The 20,642-nt window shown below is 36.7% G+C and overlaps 1 protein-coding gene across 1 annotated transcript in view; it reads right to left on the bottom strand.

The window, feature by feature from the left end:
- NCOA1 (nuclear receptor coactivator 1) overlaps positions 1-20,642 on the bottom strand; it is a 275,560-nt gene that overhangs the window by 170,623 nt on the left and 84,295 nt on the right. Inside the window, exon 3 of the mRNA XM_025354227.1 lies at positions 19,202-19,286. The gene's annotated coding sequence lies outside the window, so the exon portion shown is untranslated. The remainder of the gene's footprint in view (positions 1-19,201; positions 19,287-20,642) is intronic.

Raw genomic sequence — 20,642 nt, 5'->3', positions numbered from 1 at the left:
TGCAGCCCATGGATCAAGGAGTAATTTTAACTATCAAATCTTAGTATTTAAGAAATACATTATATAAGGCTATAACTGCCATAAATAGTAATTCCTCTGATGGATCTGGGCAAAGTAACTAAAAACCTTCTAGAAAGGCTTCATCATACTGGATGCCATTAAGAACATTCGTGATTCATGGGAGATCAAATATCAACATTAACAGGAGTCTGGAATAGACTGGTTCCAACCATCATGGATGACTTTTATGGCTTCAAGACAGTAGAGGAACTAACTACAGATATGGTGAAAACAGCAAGAGAACTAGAATTTGAAATGGAGCCTGAAAAGTGACTAAATAGCTGCAATCTCATGATAAAACATTAATGGATAAGGAGATGCTTCTTATGAATAAGCAAAGAAAGTGGTTTTTAAAGATGTTATCTACTCCTGGTGAAGATACTGTGTGATCACTGGTGAAATGACAACAAAGGATTTAGAATATTACAGAAACTTGGTAAAGCAGTGGCTGAGTTTGAGAAGACTAATTCCAATTTTGAAAGAAGATATACTGTGGGTAAAAAATGCTATCAAACAGCATCCCATGTTACAGAGAAATCTTTTGTGAAAGGAAGAGCCAATCGATGCTGCAAACTTCATTGTCTTAAGAAATTGCCACAAGCATTCCAATATTCAGCAACCACCATCCTAATTAGTCAGCAACCATCAACATTGAGGTAAGACCCTCTACCAGCAAAGATTATGATTCACTGAAGGCTCACATAATCGTTAGCAATTTTCAGCAATAAAGTATGTTTTAATTAAGGTATATACATTATTTTTTAGACATGCTATTGCACACTTTAGATAGACTATGGTATACCATAAATGTAACTTTTATAAGCACTGGGAAAGCAAAAAATTTGTGTAATTCACTTTATTGCAATATTTGCTTTATTGTGGTAGTCTGCAACTGAACCCACAATATCTTGTAGGTATGTCTTATCATTTTTATAAAGTTTGATAAAATAAGTGGGTCAACAGATAATTTAGGCATAGATACATATGCAGTAAAACCTTTTTTAAAATCAAGAGCATAACAGTCAAAATTCAGCATAGTGTTCACACACTGGGGAACAGTGCAGGAAGAGGAATACGTTGAGAGAGGCTTACACACGGAGTTTCCACAGTATTGGTAAAATTCCATTTCTGAGGCTGATGTACATGACACTGCTTAGTTCACATTAACATACTAAACAATGTTTTTATATCTACTTTTATATGGAGGATAACACATTTTTATAAGATGATTAAAGAGATTGGAGAATATTTTATTTAAAATGTTTTATTTAAATAATATTTAAATATTTTATATAAAAATAACTTAAAATTTTAATTTAACCTTACTTCTTATTAGCCAAAATATATTGTCTTGATTACCTAAAGAAATATTCAAGAAAGTGCTAGTTACTACATAAATTTAGAAAATAATTTAGAGTTTATTTTTTAAAACTTTACTGTTGCCAGGTGCAGTGGGCACATGCCTGTAATCCCAGCTCTTAGGCAGGCAGACTGCTTGAGCTTAGAAGTTTGAGACCAGCCTGGGCAACATAGCGAGAACCCATATCTACAAAAAATTAAAAAATTAGCTAGGTGTGGTGGCGCACCCCTGTAGTCCCAGCTACTGGGGGAGGGTGAGGTGGGCGAACTGCTTGGGCGTGGGAGGTCAAGGCTGCAGTGACCTGAGATTACGCCACTGCACTCCAGCCTGGGTGACAAACTGAGACCCTGTCTTTACTTTAAACTTGCTAAACTTTACTACTTAACAATCCAATTACTTGTTGCTAGTCTTCCCCAATCACGTGTCTTGTCAGCAAATTGTAGTTAATATCTCTGACAGCTACATTAAGTTCCAGTGTTCTTCCTAAATTTTAATTATAATGAATATTTTTTGAAACGACAGAAGGAGTAACAAGAAAAAATTAAATGGTGAAGGCATAATAATTCTAACCAAGATTAAACTACCTGATAAGGAAGGAATTCTTGTATTCTGACCTCCGGTAAACAAAGGAAGAAGGGGCCAGGGGCAGTGGCTCACGCCTGTAATCCCAGCACTTTGGGAGGCCAAGGGAGGTGGATAGACCGAGCTCAAGAGTTCACGACCAGCCTGGGCAACACGGTGAAACCCTGTGAAACCCCGTCTCTACTAAAAATACAAAAAAAATTAGCCGGGTGTGGTGGTGTGTGCCTGTAATCCCAGTCCCTCGGAAGGCTGAGGCAGGAGAATTGCTTGAACCCAGGAGGCGGAAGTTGCAGTGAGCCGAGATCATGCCACTGTACTCTAGCCTGGGCAACAGAGCCAGACTCCACCTCAAAAAAAAAGAAGAAAGAAAGAAAAAAAGAAAGAAAGAAAGGAGGAAGGAGGAGCTGTTTTCCAAAGAATGATCTCTAGAGGAATCCCGATCAATAAAACTGTCAGAAAAAGACATTAAGATGTTATGGATCTGACCAGATGCAGTGGCTCATGGCTGTAATCTCAGCACTTTGGGAGGTGGAGGTGAAAGGACAGCTTGCAGGCAGGAGTTCGAGACCAGCCTGGTCAACACAGTGAGATGCCATCTCTAAAAATTTTTTCAAAAACTTCGCTGGGCATGGTGGTACATATTTGTAGTGCCAGCTATTTGGAAAGCTGAAGTGGGAAGATGGCTTGAGCCCAGGAGTTGGAGGTTAAAGTGAGCTCTGACTGTACCACTGCTCTCTAGCCTGGGTGACAGAGTGAGATTCTATCTCAAAAAAAAAACAAAAAAACAAAAAAAACAGAAGATGTTAAAGATCTATTAAATCCTTTTCTCCTGGTATTGTTAAAAATGTAGTTTCACTGACTCATTAACTCTTATAAATGAACAGCATTAAAAAAAAACTAAAACTATAGAATTGTATAAAGCTTCCCATGTAAATTGCATGCATATTTTAAATATTCTATTTTTCTAGTAATTTTATGACAAATCTTTACACTACTATTTACATACTGTAAGATAATAACATGTACTGAAACATTGAAAACACAAACTACTTGCAGAGAAAATCAGTTTGACTTGATGAAAACTGAGGTACAGAATATTGTGAGGTAAACAGAATAGTTTTATTTCAGTAATTCACACTCTATGCATATCATATAAATTGCTATGAATGCAATCCAAAGAAGATATTTACTATGAGAGTAATAACAGTAAGAGGCAATAAGGTTTAGAGGATGGAAATTAGAATAGGGCTTGAGAAACAAGCACAGGAATTAATACTATCACCGAAAGAAATTTCTATCTAGAAAGAAAGCAAGAGGATGTAAGTTCAAACACAGTGACAATATAAGAATATATATCTCTGGCCCAAGGAATATCTGAATTAATGCCATTGTTAGGACTATGGCCAAATAAAGTAATGAAAGCAAAGGCATACACAGTATAAGTAACAACAAAATAATAACGAATGGGAAACAAAAAACATCATAATTTCATTGCAGACAGGCGCAGTGGCTCCAGCCTGTAATCCCAGCACTTTGGGAGGCCAAGGCACGCAGATCACTTGAGCTCAGGAGTTTGAGACCAGCCTGGACAACATGGCAAGACCCCGTCTCTACAAAAAATACAAAAAATTAGCAGGGCATGGTGGCACATCCCTGTAGTCTCAGCTACTCAAGAGATTGAGGCAGTAGGATGGCTTGGGCCAGGGAGGCAGAGGTTGCAGTGAGCCAACATCACACCACCACTGAGCTCCAGCCCAGGCGACAGAGCCAGACCCTGTCTCAAAAACAAAAACAACAACAACAAAAAACATAATCTCAATGCTGCCCCCAAGAAATGCCCAATACTTTGATGAACTTTTGAGACTGACAGACTAAAGAAGGGAATGGGGAATATACAATAAAATGAAATTATAAAACTGAAGCTGCAGGGCTCTGCTTTATTATAATAGCACTAAGTCTGAAGCATATAAAAATGATTAATTGGCTGGGCTCACGCCTGTAATCCCAGCAGTTGGGGAGGCAGAGGCAGGTGGATCACCTGAGGTCAGGAGTTTGAGACCAATCTGGCCAACATGGTGAAACCCCATCTCTACTAAAAATACAAAAATTTGCTGGACATGGTGGCTCACGCCTGTAATCTCAGCTACTCACGAGGCTGAGGCACAAGAATCGTTTGAACCAGGAAGCAGAGGCTGCAGTGAGCCAAGGTCATGCCATTGCCCTCCAGCCTGGACAAAACAGTGAGACTTGGTCTCAAAAAAAAAAAAAAAAAAAAAAAGATTAACCATACATAATAAAATAGTAACAGGGCTGTATATAAGTTACAAGATATTCCAAATTAATAGTTTAGGGGAAAAAATATAGTATATTTAAGCCATAGTTAAGCCTCCAACTTGTGGGGCTTTCTGCTTCCCTATTTGCCCCACTGTGTAAATAAAACTTTAAAAAATCCTATCTGTAAGGGCCTAAATCTGAGACACTCATCAATCCTTCCCAGAAAAATACTTGTAAATACCTTCCCACTTTAAACTGCTACAGTTTTTGTTGCTTTGTCACAGTAGACACTGACTATACTGAGAGAGATGATTTGCCATTTATGTGATATATCTGATATCTTCAAATATTATATGTTATACTATGAAATTTATAATAAAAGTATGCCAGTTTCACCAAGTAGAATAACATCCCTTAATAGGAAGATACTATATTTTGTGTTTCAGAATGTCTAGTATATTGGAATACAGTGATAAAACCACTTTCACCCCAGAGAATATCTGAGTCATATGTGTACATCATTCCTTATATTCCACTTGCCCATCTTGGTAAATTTCCACATCACTATCAAAATTGACAACATCATTCTTACAATACTAGATTGACAATTTAGGCAAAATTAGTATGTCCTCTCTTGTGTTGTCTCCAACATTAAATCACACAGTTCTGTCAATTCTCTCAGCAATCTCTGAGAAGTCTCAATTCTCTATTTGGATTTTGTTTCTATTTATAAATCTCTGTCCAGGTCCTCATCTCCTGTGCTTGGGCTTAGCAACCACTCTAGTCCATCATACATGTAAAACTAGATCTTTAAGAAATGATTTTTTTAAACTACGAATTGGGTACGAGCTTGACTATCTGAACGATGAGTTCAATAGAAGCCCAAATCCCAGAGTTATGCAATATATCCATGTAACAAAACTGCACATGTACCCCTTGAATCTAAAATAATGTTTTAAAATTTAAAAATAAGAAAAATTTAAAAGAAATGTTTTCATTTAATCTCTTCCTTCCTAATTAACTCCTAGAAGAACTTTTTCATTTTTGTTTTAATTCTCCAGCTAAACAAATTCAAAATGCACGCAAGGCTCTTTGCCAATTTCTCCCTGTCCTTCCTTCCCCAAGCCTCTCATAAGGCCTGTGGTACTCTACTTATCAGGCTTCTCTGCCAACTCCATATATACGCATAGCATGCAGACTTTCTTCAAATTTTTATCAAAATTCATATCCTTTAAGAATACTTTCCTAAGTTCACCCTGTTCTGATCATTTCTCCTTTAAAATTTCCTGATTTATATGTTATATAATAATTGTTCATATGCTTTCATTTTTTTTCCATTCTGCCCTTAAAGATTCCAATATAGCAATATATTCCTGGCCATAGCAATGAACGTTTCTTTTATAACTTGTTACTATTCCTTATAATAATTTCAATTTTTTATAGCTAATTTCATTTACAAGAATGCTGAATTTTCCCACTGAAATTAACGACTTACTTGGTTAATTTTACATGTCAATTTAACTAAGCCATTGTACCCGGATATCTGGTCAAACATCAGCTTGGCTGTCTGGGAGAAGGTATTCTTTAGATGAGATTCACATTTAAATCAGTAAACTGTGAGTAAAGCAGATTATCTTTCATAATATGAGTAGGCCTTATCTAATCAGCTGAAGGCTTTCAAGAGAAAAAGACTGAGGTGGCCCAAGGAAAAAGAAATTCTGCCTCAGGACTGCCTTCAGAATCAAGTTGTAACACCTGATTCTGGGTCTCCAGCCTTCCAGCCTACTCTACAGATTTCAGACTCTCCAGCACCTACAACCACTGAGCCATTTCCTGAAAATCTTCCCCAGCCCCAGCCCCTGCCACAAACACAAACAATACTCCTATTGATTATGGTATTCCAGATAACCATTGGCCAATACACTATTCTCCAGTTTAAAATCTTGTTTAGTGACTATAGAGGATCCAAGATAAGTCCTTATGTCTCGCAATTGATTCATTCGTTTAAAAAATATTTGCATGTCTGCTGTGTGCTACATTCTGAAGATTCAAAGTTGATTTAACTGATGTCTCTGTTCTCAAGGATTTGAGGGAGATTTAGTTGAGAAAAGAGATAATTAAAATAACATGTAAATATCATAAGGTTATGAGCTCAGGATACTACTCATGGAAACAAAGAGGAAGGATGTATAATTGAGGTTCCTGTACCAACTGAACCCCACTTCCCATAGGTAAAACCCTGTTCATCACATACTGACCCTTGGAAACCAATTATATACCCTAAGCATATAAAGTAAAAACACAAAAGCACAGTATGTAAAAACAAACACAATATAAATATTACATTGTTAATATTCCTTTTGGATTATTTCCTTACACGAGCTGAACTGGCAAAGGAATCTTAAAATAGGACTTAGAATATTGAAGAATCTTGTTCCAGTTTGAAAAGCCAAATGGATTAACAGGGATTGGAAAGATACACACAAAACCTCACAGTTCATAAACCTCAAGCATACCAGTTAAAATGAATATTGTAGAATAGCATAAGTCTTTAATTCTTTGAAATGTAATAGCACATTAAATCATAAAATCCTTATTTTGAAATCATCTTAAGTATACACAAAAATGATTAAAATTTAAGTTTATTTAAGAATACTTTCAATTAATTTGCTCTAGCCTTTGCACTTGTAAGTATGCCATCTTATATTACTAAATATAAAAATTCAGGATCTAGGTTTACAATGTGAAACATAACCTCTAAATTAAAACATCTAAAAAATCACTAACTTAAACCTGATAGTCAAACCTTAATCAAATCGTACAAAATGGTAAATAAAACAAAGTTTTTTTTGGCTTTGGTCCTATATTTAAATTAGGAGATTTCTTTAATTCCTAGTAGTTTGAGAATTTCATAACTTTGTGAGACTACTATGCTAAGGACTATTTTATAAGAACTGCTGTCAGTATTACTGTATGGCATTTTATTCTTTAGGTTAAGTAATCAGAAAAACATTTCCCAATATTAACTAAACCGATATTATTAAATGAACACAGTTTTTTATAATTTTCCACAAGTATTCTATAAGATAAATTTGCTTTGCTTTCTAGAATCACTGAATGAATCTTGGTATAGCCAGCCTCCATTTTTACAGATGCCACAAGTTGTGATCTACCCAACGATACTGTAGTTTAATCCTTGTCAAATTAGCAGGGGACACAAGGGGGTTCTTTTGGTATCACAAAACCAGTAAAACTTCCATCTCCATAAGCAGGCACACAATAAATCTTTGTTAAATGAATAAATGAAATGCTCACAGGTCTGAGATTCTTATAGTCTGAAATCTCATGATCTCACTCCTGAAAGTTCACCTCAACACAGATGCTGTCAAAGATAGATTTTCCTCTGCAACTACAGGGGCTTCCACATACAGTGTAAGAACATACACCATATACAGCAAAGACATGAGACACATTAACACTTCACGAAGTAATTGAGGCAAATTATCAGAGATCTCTATTGTGCCCATAAAAGCTTTGTATTCAAATACTAATACCTGCTTGCCTAGTTGAAAGCTCAATAACCTCTGTGCAGAGGTTGGAAGGCTAAAAGGGCCCTAAGAAATCACTTAGGACATCAAAAAAGCCTCATTGTGTCCCTTGCTGATTTGACAAAGATTAAACTACAATATCATTGGGTAAATCACAACTTGTGGCATCTGAAAAAATGGAGGCTGGCTACACCAAGATTCTGTAATTGATTCTAGAAAGCAAAGCAAATTTACCTTAAATACTCTTTTGGAAAGTATGATACTTCAGAGGTCCTACAAAAATGGTTTTTAACCTTGTTTAGGTGACAGAAAGCGTCAAGACTCCAATAAAGCTACAGATACTTCATCTCAAAAGAATTCCCACATGGATAAAACTTTATATATAATATCAGGAGATTTAATGAGCCTCTGAAGTAGTCCATGAAACTCATGTAAGAAACTTCCGTTTTGTAAATTTAAATAGAATTCAATACATTGGAGATGTGCTAATAAGTTTGAAAACAAAGCAGTATTTTCTATCTAATTCTTTTGATTTTTAAAAACAAGTTATGTTCTATTTATTTTAAATTTCAGACAATAGCAAAGAGGAAGAGGTGATTTCACAACTATCAAATAGAAACATGGTTTTGAAGAACTGAAAAATACTAGCTTAGATAACTGAACTGCGCTGGTAAGTCAGAGTTCCAGATAAGTGACAATCAAACCATTATTATTACATAAATGTCAATCCCAATTCTAATAAAACAACTATAAGAAAAATATTTATTTAGAATCCCAAAGTTAAACAAACATTTGGCTCATTTAATTTTCTTCAATGAGACAATCCATTTAAAGATAGGACTTTAATAAAAACATAAAACTAAGTATAAGCAGTTACATCACTATAATGGCTTAAATTCCTGAAAGATTAAACATCAATCATGTATTTTAAAAGTGAACGGTCTCATCACATCCTAATTTATAATTAAGATTGGTTAAGTATGTTGAAACTACAACATTAATTTGTTCAGTATTTGTATTTCTAAGGATAAAATTTTAAATGCTTTTCAAATGTAAGAGGAAAGAAAGCTCAGAGGCCTAACTTATCGTAGAGAAGGAAAGAAGTAACAATTACACAATTCTTTAGAGGTTAATTAAAAACAGGCAAGTAATACCGATGTTAAGGTTTTTACAAACCATCTGCACAACAAACCAAAAGGATGCCAATATCTGCTCTTGTAGTTTAGTTTCCGATGTACATCTTTTGTGCAAATTTCTCCCAGGATGTCTCTTGTCTAAAGGGGGTCCCCAGGGAACCAGCAAGAAGAAATTCTATGATTATGTTCTGATGCAATAAAAGCAAAGACCTTTCTAATCCTGAATTTGAGAAAAATAATGACTCTGCCCCACTTGTGACAGCAATACCCCCATCAGGAACATGAAAATAAAATGGCTATAATTTCTGGTATATTCCTTTTGTTTTTTCAGTTGAATGATACCTAATTTTCTTTTTTTTTTTTTTTTCTTGAGACAGAGTCTCGCTCTGTCGCCCAGGCTGGAGGGCAGTGGTGCAATCTCGGCTCACTGCAACCTCTTCCTCCTGGGTTCACGCCATTCTCCGGCCTCAGCCTCTTGAGTAGCTGGGACTACAGGCACCCGCCACCATGCCCGGCTAATTTTTTTGTATTTTTAGTAGAACTGGGTTTCACTCTGTTAGCCAGGATGGGTCTCAATCTCCTGACCTAATGATCCGTTCGCCTCGGCCTCCCAAAGTGCTGGGATTACAGGCGTGAGCCACGGCACCCGGTGCGATACCTAATTTTCTTAAAGTTTTTTTCAGTAAGTTATGAAATCATAAATTAAGCATGTTTTATTATAAATTACAAATTACTGTTTATTGAATTCACAAAAGGAAAACATTTAAACAAGCCTATGTAACATATTTACAGCAACATGAATTCTGGATTCTTCAATGTTCCACTTATAAATTATTATACTTAGGAATTGTGAATCTAGCACTGTGTTTACTTGAATAACTGTACATTTCCTTCATGTAAATTACACTGTGAAAGGGATCAGGAAATGAGGCAAATACCAGGATCTTAGTACACAGTAATCTTTATAATTCTAATTTATCTTCTATATTCTTATTTCTGTTTATCAAAGAATGGTACACTTCCTAAAAATTGCAAAGATAATCAGAAGAGTTAAGTTAGAAGAATCTATATTTAATGCTTCTCTCCTCTTCAGCTGTTTTAGTTTTCTAAGAAAGGCTACTTAAAGCTAAAGATATATACTGGGTGAGGCCTCACAGGGCAGACTTTATATGTGAATACCTGTACGCATGACAACAGGAATTCAAAGAACCAGGGTTTCACTCCCAAGACTTGCCACTAACCTGCTTTTGTGAAATCAGGCATATAACTTATAAGGGACTTAGTTTTTGCCACCTGTAAAATAAGGATGTTGAAACATGATCTCCAAGGTCATTTCCAATTAAGATACTTGCGTAAGTCCACATTTATGTAAGTATATGAATAACAGAATTACAGTAAATCCATCTGAGAGTATGGACATAGGTATACATGTAGGAAGGGCAAAGGAATGTGTAAAAAAATAAACATTCAATGTTTACATTTGAAGTTTCCTTTCACAGGCAGGGTTTAGACTTTCCATAAAGAAAGGCCCAGAAGACCCACTACTCTCATCCAAATCCACAGCACCCTCCTTTTATGCCACTGCTATACTAATATCTACAAGCAGTATAACCTAAGAGTGTGCTTCCCCCGCAATATAACCATTCTCATATCCAATCCAAGGTAGACTGATCCAGTCTATCTCAATGAGGGTCGGCAAGCTTTTCTGTAAAGAGTTTAATAAATATAGGTTGCCTTTGCCTTCTCAATAGTGCCATCCATCAAGACAGTGCTTGCTGCCAACCTTGACTTCTAACAAATAACTCACTCTGGCCTTCTGACAAGAGTCAGTCCTTGACTCTTCTTGATCCTGGCAAATAAACTTCTGGTACCACTGTATCACGTTTTTATTGCTACTTAACTCCTTTTTCCCTCATTAATTCAAAGCTACAACTTCACGACTTCATCCATCTTGAACCCCAAATGTCAGTATTACTATCACTCATCATTGGCCCAGAAAGATGGTAAGAAAATAGAAACAAAAGAGAAGGGCACAGAGACAGGGTGGGTTCAGGTGAAAGACAGGTGAATGGTAGTATTACCTCCCTTTTCTAGACTCTAAAAAGGAACCAGGTGCTACCTTACTGTTGATTTAAATTAAAATGTCTACTTCCGTGGGAACAGAGAACATTTCACTTTATGCAAAGTGCTCCCTAATGAAAGAACTGTTGTAACAGGGGGGGAAAACCCTCAGTAAGCTTTTTTCTTATGCTTTTATCTAGATCACTCTGCTTCCAGCTGTGAAACTGACTGATGTTTTTAAAGCTCCCAAGGAGCCTCTATAAGAAACCATGGTTACTGGTTCAAAACAGCATCAAAAAAAAAAAAAAAGGAGGTGATAGCAATTTGAAGAGAAAAACAGTTTTTTAAAATTTTGTCAAATGAAGCTATAGCAACAAGGAGTAGGCTGATGGCTGGGCAAAGGCTTCAACATGATAATGTCTCTAAGAGCCATCAGAGTGCTTGATCTCTCAGCCCAGAAGGCCCAGCACCTCAAGGGATCATTTTACCTTACCCAAGAGTGATCCCCCAAAGCTAATTTAGTTATTGACTATGGACGATATCTTATAAACTCAACTAATATTCTCGTCACAAGGTCACTGAGTTTGCTTTACACAGAAGCTTACTTGGAAAAAAATTAAGAGCACAAGGTTGCTTAATAAGTATATGAATCTGAGCCAAAACGGTACCTATCATTTTAATATAAAGCTGCCTAAGTCATTCTTACCAATCTTTTTCAAAAAGTTTCCATCAAATGCTCATCTTTTCAAACCCTTTAGTGACCTTGTCAGTTATTAAATAATTCATTCCTTTCATACTTGAGAACCTATCATATTTCAGGCACTGTATGAGACACGGGATATATCACAATAAAGAAAACAGACAAAACTCAAGCTTTTATGAAGCTTATAAACTAATGGAGAAAAGAGACACTAAACACATAACTGCAAATTGTGTTAATGTGCTAGGAAGAAAAAAAAAAAAGGTATTTACTGGGATTTCAAGAAAACTTTCTTTAATTTTTCAAGAGATCAAACCCTCACAGCTATTGATGGTGGTTTTCAAGAGATCAAATCCTCACAGCTATTGATGGATACATAGAAATGGTGATGGATTCATCATACTCTCTACTTTTGTATATATTTATAAATTCTTAAAATAAAAATTTAAAAATGAAAGAAATAGGAAGAGACCTGAAAGATAAGTAGGTGTTAAAGGAGCAAAGCACGTCAGAGAAGAGTGTTCTCTAGGCCAAGAGAAGAGCAGATGCATCAACTCGGAGAACTGGGGAGCTTGGCATATTAGAGGGATTGAAGGAAAGATTTGATAGCCTGGTCTCTAGAAACTATTTTCAAAGCCCCACCAAAAACTAAAGAACTGTCACATCCACAAGCTACAGATGACAGATATTCCAAACAGTAATAATGGAAGCTAACTTTTTGAGCCTTCACTAAATGCCAAGCAGTGTGCTAAGAGTTACTGCACTTTATTTCATAGATGTCTTAGAACAATCTGTGAGAAAGATACATTTTTTCCTAGTTTGCAGGGGAGGAAACTAAGGCACAGAGAAATCAAGAAACTTGCCTAGAAATATCTGATTGCAGAACCTGTACTTTTTCTTAACTACAATTATAAATACTACTTACCACATGTCCAGGTAACATTAAATTCTTGGTCCATTTCCACAATTAGCTTGGCCTTTGTGCTTAAATTATTTCATATCTTGCTCATTTCACAAAATGGAACAGGAGTAGATTTTATATTAAGGTCTTCCTAGCTTTTAATGTATCTTTCCAATTACGTTACTACTTTTTTCATACCAGAAGTTTATACTTACAGTATTTTATAGATCATATGATATAATTTAGGCGAATATCTAAATTTTGATAATTTATTAATCATTCAACAAATACTGGTCATCTTCGTGACAGGTGCCCCACTAGGTGTTAGGAATACAGCAGTAAGCAAAACAGTTCAAAATCTCTGCCTGCATGGCATTTATAATTTAGTGAGAAGAGACAGACAATAAATAAAACAAATAAGCAATATAGTATGTTAGAATATGGTAAGTCCTATGGAGAAAAGAAATCAGGAAAGGAGCAAAAGAATTGCTGATTTCCCCATGCCAATCATGAGCAGGAATTTGTTGGCACTAAGGCAAATAAAGACAAGCAATGTCTGATTCCCTGCATTGAGCTGACTACAGTTTGGTAAACACAAATATGAGGAATTCTACAAAAGACAAACAAAGTGCCATGGGTCCACATAGGGAAGAGCTGCAAGGCAGAAGAAACTGAGTTGCAACCTGGATTTTACTCTCTTAAAAACACTAAAAAGAAAAAAAAATTCCCAAAAAGAATGTGAGACCTGTATATTAAATCCACGTTCCTAATTTTATAAAACCTTATTGATAAATATTTTAAGAAGATTTGAAAAAATAGAGACACATACTATTTTCCTATTTGAGAAGACTATAATTAAAAATATCAAAGTTATAAGCTTAATACAAATCAAATAACTATAACATGTTTTAGAAACATAATCTTATAAGAATCTCTACTATAATTAAAAAAGTAAATGTAAGAAAAGCCAAGGAAGTCTTGAGAAATGGGAGTACTGAAAGTAGATATGCTCTCATGATTATGAAAAGATACCAGTATGCTTTTCTCATTTGCTTTTCCTTCCACTGACTTCCCTCCTATTCTATGAGTAGCATCCATATCTTTGGTAAAGTTTAAAAATGAAAAGAGAAAGAAATAGTTAATATTTACCTTACGAATTAAAGAAAGAATTGTACAGTAAGATAAAAGTTTTTGAAAGTCTGGTTTTCCCAAAGAAGGAATTTGTTAGACACTAATATATTCTGGCCAAGATTGAAAGAGTAGGATTATAGTTTCTTCCATAGTACAGAGCAGATCTCCCTTCTGCTCATGACAGTTAGAACATGGGGCTTATCAATTAGGGTAGAAAGATGATATAAATTAGAAAAAGTATAAATTATATCCCCAAACACCTGATTCTGGACAAAGGATTGTGGGATTAAAAGGTGAGACAGAGATAGAAGATACAAGTGACCAATACTCCCATCATCTTTCAGGCAAAGGCTGCAGAAGAAAAGAATGTCTGAGGGAGTAAGGAAATCTGGGAGCTAGAACAGTCAGCTTCACTTCCCACTAAGACTGTACAAAATGACTGCCTTCCAGGAACTTTCCTGCCACATGTGCACACACACACTTTCTCTCACACACACACAGACACACACACACACCCCACCAACTTCTTTCCTCTCCCTATGCCTACTCAACAGAAGCTGGAGATAGCCACACCAAAATATATGCACAGAAACCAGGAAGGTTGAGGAGGAATGTGAGATCAGCTCGGGCATCTCCCTTATTTCTCATGTGCCATGGAAGGTACTAGGAAATTTCTGTGTGCTCTAAAGTAGTACGGGAAAAGTAACTTAAGATACAGAATGACGAGTTTGCCAGCGGGGCAAAGTAATTCCATAGCAAGAGGCCTGGAAGAGAGAATACCTGGCTCAGGGGGCCAACCCAGACCTCAGGCTATCTGTGACACCAGGAAAGATGGCCAATGAATCCCAAGAGTCAAAAGAACAGGTCTCGGGTAATATCGTTTGCTAGTTTACTAGTTGTAAACCTCAGTGGCCACAGTTCCAGGGAGAGGCCAGTAAGAAACCAGAAAAGATAGTACATAGACTGAGGGTCTTGGTGTGCTTCCACCACTACAAGTTCACACAAGCCAACCCATAAGTCTAGATTCTGTTATGGGCAGGTCTGAGGAAGAGATAATATTTGAATGAATAGTATCCAGAAGCTGAAATATCCAAACAGAACAATTTAAACTATTGGATAAGACCCAGTTTACCAGATGGGAGTTAAGTCTGGTACTCTTCCTCAGGCCATCCAGTGACCAGGGTTCATCAAAAGGAACAGATAAGAAAAATAAAGAAGCTATATTTTCTTGCACACCTGAGTATGAATAAGGTGTGATCCTACTACAGATTTCATGATGATTATTTTATCTGAGAATTGAACAGAAATACTTCGCACATTAGAAACCAATATCACCTTAAGATTAACAGTGGACATTCAGTTGAAGATGGTAGACTGAGCCCATTCATCTACCTCTTCTCCTACTAAAGACCTCAGGTCAGAAGGGCAGGCCACAAAACAACTGAGTGAAAAACCACCAGTGATGGCCAGTACAACTCTAATGACAAGTAAGTGTCAGCCACAGCATTTATCATGAGTCTAAAGTCTTTGTCTGATGGCTTATAGTGTGAACTTTGAAATGGAGATAATAGCAGGCTATAGACAATCTCAGTGGAGAGAGGGGGTGGGGAAAGGAAGACAACTCAGAACTAATCAGAACTCTTCCAGCAGAAAAATTCCTTTCCTACAGCAGAAACTGAGGGACAGGGCCCTGCTATCAGCCTTGTCTCTGCAAGTGCATGATAAGAAAAATGAGTCCAGGGACGGTAGCACAGGGCTGTAATCCCAATGAGACCGAGGTGGGAGGATCGCTTAAGGCTGGGAGATCCACACCAGAGGGGAGGGGAGGGGAGGAGGGAGGGGAGGGGAGGGGAGCAGGGAGGGGAGGGGAGGGGAGGGGGGAGGGGAGGGGAGGAGGAAGGGGAGGGAGGGGAGGGGAGGGTAAAGGAAAGCCCACCTCTCACTCACCACAGCAAGCAGGAACCCAACTACAGAGTCCCATGGTCAGCCACGATGCTCAGTGGGTAAGACAGTATTTTGTAAAGGGGAACAATGATCTGTACAGAATTACACCACTTCCAAGATTTCAAAGGCTATCATTCAACTATCAGCATCAAAATAATTTAAGGTGTTTATGTGCCCTACTCTAGACTTACTGAATCAGATTTTTGTCCATGGGACCAGGAACCTACATTCTACCTGGGCCGCTAAGCAATGGTTATACACATTGAAGTAAGACAACCACTGATTGTGACCTTTACTTGAAAATACTGTAAAGAAGAAAGCTAACAATCACTGGCCACTTAATAAAAACCAATGGAGGCAATAAGGTGAAAAAGTAGAGACACAATGACCCAAAGAAAATACAGTAAGGCAACAAAAATAAATAAAATTTTCCTAACTTTATTGGTATCTTGAGAGAGATTCAAGAGGCCAATATATCCACAGAACAACAACAACAAAAAAAATCTGTTCTTATAATAATCAAGGAATAAGAAGAATTTTGGGAAAATAAAAATTGTTTTCAAAACGAAATAATATGACTTTCAGTGAATGTCAAGATGGAATAAGCCCTTTACAGCCTATCTCCCTCACTGACTACAACTAAAAACTCTGGGCAGAATACTAAAAGCAACTTCCTGAAAACTGAAAAGTAACAATGTCAGGTATGTTGGAGAAGAAAGACAAAATGTGAAGAATAACCAATATGAAGGTAACTTTACTACTATTTTTTTTAATCCTTTCTTTATCTACCACTCTGACTTGAGGGTGGGCAGAGTCCCAGAATTAGGCAGCAGACATACATGGCAAAACTCCAGGAGAAACCCCCTCTTTCTAGTGGGTATAAAACAAGCATCTGTGGGCTACAAAGTATGTGGTTTGGAGCAGTATGAGGGGAGTTCCCAGTTTCTTTACTCTTCTTTTTTTTTTTTTTCTTCTCTGCTGACTCTGCCTCAAAGCCAGTCTAAGTCATGAAGCTGCACTACTGAGGCAGCACATCTGAAAGCCTAAAAGAAACTTGTCCTTCTGTCCTGAGAAACGGGAAAGGGGCCAGAGTAGTAGGAAGAATATGGGAAGAATCTTCACTATGTATTTCTCTGGGGCATAACAGTGGGGGAAGGGGACACTAAGACTCGAAGAGAAAGAAACCCCTGCTACCAGTGAAAGGACTAGGAAAAGAGGCTCCTGGGGGCCAGACAGCATAAGGAAAGTCTCTGAGAGGACAGAGATCTAATTCCAAGTTGCATATGTGTAGAAAAAGCACAAAGAAATATAAAAGCTGGCCAGGCATGGTGGCTCACGCCTATAATCCCAACACTTTGGGAGGCCAAGGCAGGCAGACTGCTTGAGCCTAGAGTTTGAGACCAGCCTTGGCAATGTGGTGAAACCCTGTCTCTACAAAAACAAAAACAAAAAACAAAAATTAGCTGGGCATACTCTGGGGCTGAGGTGGAAGGATCACTTGAGCCCTGGAGGCAGAAGTTGCAGAGAGCTGGGATTGTGCCACTGTGCACTTGCGGTCCCAGCTGCTAGGAAGGCTGAGCTGGGAGAATCCCTTGAGCCTGATGGGTAGATGCTGCAGTGAGCCCAGATCATGCCACTGCACTCCAGCCTGAGCGAGAGAGGAAGATATTTGTCTTAAAAAACAAACAAACAAACAAACAGGCTCAAGCAATTCTCGCACCTCAGTCACGCGAGTAGCTGGGACCATAGACGCGGACCACAGGTGCACACCACCGGCCCAGCTAATTTTTTTTTTTTTTTTGGAGACTGAGTCTCGCTCTGTCTCCCAGGCTGGAGTGCAGTGGCATGATCTCGGCTCACTGCAAGCTTCACCTCCTGGGTTCAAGGGATTCTCCTGCCTCAGCCTCCCGAGTAGCTGGGACTACAGGAGCCCGCCACCATGTCCAGCTAATTTTTTGTACTTTTAGTAGAGACGGGGTTTTTCCATGTTGCCGTGGCTGGTCTCCAACTCCTAAGCTCAGGTGATCCACCTGCCTCAGCCTCCCAAAGTGATGGGATCACAGGTGTGAGCCACCACCCCGGCCCCAAATGAATCTTTAAACTCAATGCAATCGTAATTAAAAATCCTTCATATGTTTACTTTTTAATTTGATGAATATATTCTCAAGTTAATTTGGAAACATACCAAAGAATAAAACAGTTTTGAAAAACTAATAAAAGAACACTTTAAAGCTACAATAACATTAAAAATACATAATTATGCCATGACAGATAATTAGATCAAAGGAACTTTAGTAGAGACAAAGAAATATACGTGTATGTGAAAATGTTACACTGGGTAAACTATACTTTGAAATCTGGGTAAAAATGACACATTTACTAAATGCTATCAGAACTAATCTAGATTTCTACATATCATTTATAAAAATTATGAAAGATTAAATATTTTAAAATATTCAAAGAATATGAAAAACCAATAAACACATGACAAAGTCAAAAAACTGTAACTTAACTGACATTCCTTTTTTAATCAGATTGCCATTATGTTAAAAAAAAAATCTGTGAATGTAAGTGTCTGCATTCACTGAGATGTATCAAACATTTAGAAATTTCTACACTAAAAAAAGAGAAAAAATGTAGAGGAAAAAGTAGGTCTGAATACTTAAACATTTCAAAACTTCTATACATAAAAATATCACAAAGTAAAAAGGCAAATAGAAAGGGTAAATGTATTTGCACAAAACATGACAAAGTTAATATGCTTAATATATTCAAAATTCATACGCAATAGAATAAAAATTGGTAAGACTCCAATGGATAAGTGGATAGAGAACTCTAAATACAACAAAGAAACAAATTAAAATGAAATGCAATTATCTACATGCCAATTTAGCAAACACTAGGGTGGTGGAACACCCAATGGGATAATGTGGTGAAGCAGACATGCTCACTTGCTGACAATGAGCAAAGGTTGACACAATCTTACTAAGGAGCAATCTGACATACTAAGAAGAAAGAACCTTAAAAAAAGCCGACAGTATTATTAAAATTTGGGAAAGTCTTCAATTCTAGCCTCACATTTGACAGCTGCATTACAAGAAAAGTCACATACCATTTTGAGCACCGGTTTCTTCAATGTAAAATATCAATACCAGTCATTAATTCACAGAGTTGTAATATTTAAAAGAGAAACAAAGCCTGCAAAAATGTCTGAAAAACTGCAAAGCACAGGGTTGCCCAAGGGTCTGTGAACTTTAGGAAATTTTTGAAGATCTTCAAACTCTGACTGAACATGTGTGAATGTTTGTGAAAAGATCTACACAGATTTAAGTAGACTCTCAAAGGGGCCCTGATTCAAAAGAAAGCTGAAAACCACTACAGGCATGGAAAATAAAAGTAAGAATCTTCTTCCCAGTGTCCAACTTGTTTCCTGACACACTATAGGCCCAAATTAGGAATTCACTGTAAAAATTCAGATAGTATTTAAGATGATATTCAACTTACCCTGTTAATTTCTAAGCCCCTCAGAGTAGTATTTAGTGATTTCTGAGGAGATTAACTCATTCTCTGATGTAGCTGTAATTGGAATCTGAAATTAGGAAAACAGTAAGTCAATCAATTGGATCTACTTGGATCAATCACATGAAATTAATGCAGTCTACTTTGGAAAATGGGTGGGGGAGCGGTAAGTAAACTTAATATATTTAAAGTACTATTCTGAATTCATTAAGATATGCATAATTAATATATAAACTACACTGGGACATTTCTCTTGAAGCAAATAAAAATAAAATTGCATATATTTTAATAAAATGGAATACAGAAAATTAACATTCTACAAAACAATTTTTTTATTATTTGAAAAATAGCTTTTTAAAAAATTGACATTTAGTAACTATATTTATGGGGTACAGTGATATTTCAATACATATATAGAATGAGTAATAATCAAATCAGGGTAATGGCATATCAATCACCTCAAACATTCATCATTTCTTTGTGTTAGGAACATTCAAAATCCTCTCTTCTAGCTATTTAAAAATACACACTAAATTCTTGTTAATGATAGTCACCCTACATTGCTATAGAACACCAAAACTTATTCCTCCTATCTAACCTATAATTTTGTAACTGTTATCCAACCTCTCCCAATACCTGCCTCCCAATTACCCTTCCTGCCTTTAGTAACCACAATTATACTCTCTACTTCTATGTGCTCAACTTAGTTTTAGCTCCCACAATATGAGTGAAAATGTGCTATATTTGTCTTTCTGTGTCTGACTTAAATATTTAACTTAATACACTGTCCTCCAGGCTCATCCGCGTTGCTCCAAATGACTGAATTTCATTCTTTTTTATGGCTGAATAGTATTCCATTTTGTATATATACCGTATTTTCTTTATCCATTCATCTGTTGATAGACATTTAGGTTGATTCCATATCTTGGTTACTGTGATATGTCGCAATAAACATGGGAATATACATATCTCGTCAACATACTCTTATCCTTTACTTTGGATAAATACCTAGTAGTGGGATTGCTGAAACACACGGCAGTTCTGTTTTCAGTTTTGAGGAGTATCCACGCTGTTTTGTATAATGGTGGTCCTAATTTACATTCCCACAAATAGTGTATGAGTGCCCTTTTCTCCACATCCTTGCCAGCATTTATTTTTTGTCTTTTTGATAACAGTCATTCTGAGGTGAAATAATCCTCATTATGGTTTTGATTTTCATTTCCATGATGATTACTGATGTTCAACATTTTTTCATGTTGGCCTTTTGCATATTCCTTTTGAGAAATGTCTAGTCAGATCATTAGCCTATTTCTTAATTGAATTATTGGCTTTTTGCTGTTGAGTTTCTTACTTATTTTGGATATTAATCTCTAATCAGAAGAATCGTTTACAAACATTTTCTCCCATTCTTCAGGTTGTCTCTTCA

The sequence above is a fragment of the Theropithecus gelada genome, chromosome 13 (assembly GCF_003255815.1).
Source record: "Theropithecus gelada isolate Dixy chromosome 13, Tgel_1.0, whole genome shotgun sequence".
Classification (NCBI taxonomy): Eukaryota; Metazoa; Chordata; class Mammalia; order Primates; family Cercopithecidae; genus Theropithecus; species Theropithecus gelada.
This window is presented reverse-complemented; position numbering and strand designations above follow the sequence as displayed.